The sequence below is a fragment of the Natator depressus genome, chromosome 1, assembly GCF_965152275.1.
Source record: "Natator depressus isolate rNatDep1 chromosome 1, rNatDep2.hap1, whole genome shotgun sequence".
Taxonomy (NCBI): Eukaryota; Metazoa; Chordata; order Testudines; family Cheloniidae; genus Natator; species Natator depressus.
The window spans coordinates 314300590-314304334 of NC_134234.1; positions in this window are offsets into that span (position 1 = coordinate 314300590).

Here is a 3745-nt window from a genome sequence, read left to right on the forward strand (position 1 = left end):
CATCAATGGCTATTAGCCAGGATAGGCAGGGACGATCCGTCCCTAGACTCTGTTTGCCAGAAGCTGGAAATGGGCAACAGGGGATAGATCACTTGATGATTACCTGTTCTGTTCATTCCCTCTGGGGAATCTGGTATTGGCTATTGTCAATACTGGGCTGGACGGACCTTTGGTCTGACCCAGCATGGCCGTTCTTATGCTCCTATGACTTTGGGGCTGCCGCATGTCTAGGCTTTTCCATCTCTGCATGCAGAGACTGTACTTCAGCCTCAAGTTCATGAACCATGAGGAGTAAATGTTCTCTTTCTTCCTCAGTGAACTGGAGATCTGTGGCAAGTTGTTCTTTCTCAAACTTGGGGTTCTGTAATTCACCTTCTCCTGACTCCAGTTACCTTGTAAGTTAGTCAGCCATTAAGAGGGGAGCTACACTGGAGTCCGGTTTCCCACCCTGGCCCCCTTTTTGGGTAATCACATTCCATAACTAGGCAATTCCTTTTAATATGCCCAGACTGTCCACACCTGAAGTAAACCATGGGCCCCCCCTAGTCCCGCACATAAGTATTCTTTTAATTTCAGGGCTGCCCAGGTCCCTTGTAGGTCCTGTGAGTCTCCTGAGTTTTGGCCACTCAAGGTCTTTCCCTCTTGACAGCTTCCCTGGATCATCCGAGGGGAGTTCTCCTCAGTTCACCACACTGCCCCCACTTCTCATCTCCTTTGACATAAAGGAAGGCATCAACTTTTTTCACAGCTTCCCTCACTGAGAAGGGCTCAAAGCACATTACCCAGCTCTGTGCTCTGCAAGGTAGAACCTTCAGGAACAGTCCCAAAATAATCTGATCCAAGACTTTGTACATTGAGTTGGTCTCAGAACAGAGCCACCTTGTCGAGGTCCCATAATTTCTGGGCTGCTACTCATAGTCATGCCCCTCATGTGAATGGTTTTACCCAAAACAGGTGTCTGTATGCCTCAGGAGTCAGCCCTAATTGGTGCAGGATGGCTGCCTTCACCACCAGCTAGGAGTTTGCCTGATAAGCCACCTTCCTCAGTCCTTTCAGGAACAGTGCAATGTGGGCCACTCAAGTCAACCTCTCCCAGTCAGCTGCTTTTTCCACCCTCTCAAATGTTCAAAGGAAGGCTTGGGGGTCATCTTCTGGTCTGAGTTTTGCCGGACCTGATCCAACTAGCCCACAGTCCCATCACCAACTGTGCTGCCAGGTGTTGTCAGCAGCTACTGGTGTGGTGCTCTGCTCTTGTTCGATGATGATAACAGTCAGCTGTGTGCGTGTTCCCTCTGTGTGCTGTCCCAGCTCTGCGCAGATAGCTGACACAGCAGACCCCGAGAGAACTCGCAATGACCACAGACTCTAGTAAGGTACGAAGGAACATCGGCCAGTAATAGTTTCCTATAGACTCTACAGGACATACTACGAATATGTGCCCCCTGGCAATGGACTAACCTCAGTCAGTGGCGGGACTTTCCACTGCCCCCTAAGCCGGACAAAAGACACCGCCCCAGAGATGTATCCTTATACACAGGTACAAACAAGTTACATAACAGTCCTGACGTATTGAGGTGCAACCCCTTTATGTAACAATACATCACCCTTCTGTGGAGTAAGAATCATAGAATTATAGAATATCAGGGTTGGAAGGGACCTCAGAAGGTCATCTAGTCCAACTCCCTGCTCAAAGCAGGACCAATCCCCAACTAAATCATCCCAGCTAGGGCTTTGTCAAGCCTGACCGTAAAAATATCTAAGGAAGGAGATTCCACCACCTCCCTAGGTAACGCATTCCAGTGTTTCACCACCCTCCTAGTGAAAAAGATTTTCCTAATATACAACCTAAACCTCCCCCACTGCAACTTGAGACCATTACTCCTTGTTCTGTCATCAGCTACCACTGAGAACAGTCTAGATCCATCCTCTTTGGAACCCCCTTTCAGGTAGTTGAAAGCAGCTATCAACTCCCCCCTCAGTCTTCTCTTCCGCAGACTAAACAATCCCAGTTCCCTCAGCCTCTCCTCATAAGTCATGTGTTCCAGTCCCCTAATCATTTTTGTTGCCCTCCGCTGGACTCTCTCCAATTGTTCCACATCCTTCTTGTAGTGTGGGGCCCAAAACTGGACACAGTACTCCAGATGAGGCCTCACCAATGTCAAATAGAGGGGAACGATCACATCCCTCGATCTGCTGGCAATGCCCCTACTTATACATCCCAAAATGCCTTTGGCCTTCTTGGCAACAAGGGCACACTGTTGACACATATCCAGCTTCTCATCCACTGTCACCCTAGGTCCTTTTCTGCAGAACTGCTGCCGAGCCATCTGGTCCCTGGTCTGTAGCGGTGCATGGCGTTCTTCCGTCCTAAGTGCAGGACTCTGCACTTGTCCTTGTTGAACCTCATCAGATTTCTTTTGGCCCAATCCTCTAATTTGTTGAGGGCCCTCTGTATCCTATCCCTGCCCTCCAGCGTATCTACCTCTCCTCCCAGTTTAGTGTTATCTGCAAACTTGCTGAGGGTGCAATCCACACCATCCTCCAGATCATTTAGGAAGATATTAAACAAAACCGGCCCAGAACCGACCCTTGGGCACTCCACTTGATACCGGCTGCCAACTAGACATGGAGCAATTGAACACTACCCGTCGAGCCCGACAATCTAGCCAACCTTCTATCCACCTTATAGTCCATTCATCCAGCCCATACTTCTTTAACTTGCTGGCAAGAATACTGTGGGAGACCATGTCAAAAGATTTGCTAAAGTCAAGGAACAACACATCCACCACTTTCCCCTCATCCACAGAGCCAGTTATCTCGTCATAGAAGGCAATTAGATTAGTTAGGCATGACTTGCCCTTGGTGAATCCATGCTGACTGTTCCTGATCACTTTCCTCTCCTCTAAGTGCTTCAGAATTGATTTCTTGAGGACCTGCTCCATGATTTTTCCAGGGACTGAGGTGAGGCTGACTGGCCTGTAGTTCCCAGGATCCTCCTTCTTCCCTTTTTTAAAGATGGGCACTACATTAGCCTTTTTCCAGTCGTCTGGGACCTCCCACGATCACCATGAGTTTTCAAAGATAATGGCCAATGGCTCTGCAATCACATCCGCCAACTCCTTTAGCACTCTTGGATGCAGCGCATCTGGCCCCATGGAATTGTGCTCGTCCAGCTTTTCTAAGTAGTCCCGAACCACTTCTTTCTCCACAGAGGGCTGGTCACCTCTTCCCCATGCTGTGCTGCCCAGTGCAGTAGTCTGGGAGCTGACCTTGTTCGTGAAGACAGAGGCAAAAAAAGCATTGAGTACATTAGCTTTTTCCACATCCTCTGTCACTAGGTTGCCTCCATCATTCAGTAAGGGGCCCACACTTTCCTTGACTTTCTTCTTGTTGCTAACATACCTGAAGAAACCCTTCTTGTTACTCTTAACATCTCTTGCTAGCTGCAACTCCAGGTGTGATTTGGCCTTCCTGATTTCACTCCTGCATCCCCGAGGAATATTTTTATACTCTTCCCTGGTCATTTGTCCAATCTTCCCCTTCTTGTAAGCTTCTTTTTTTTTTGTTCAAGATCAGCAAGGATTTCACTGTTAAGCCAAGCTGGTCGCCTGCCATATTTACTATTCTTTCTACACATCGGGGTGGTTTGTCAATGTCAATAAAGATTCTTTAAAATACAGCCAGCTCTCCTGGACTCCTTTCCCCCTCATGTTATTCTCCCAGGGGATCCTGCCCATCAGTTCCC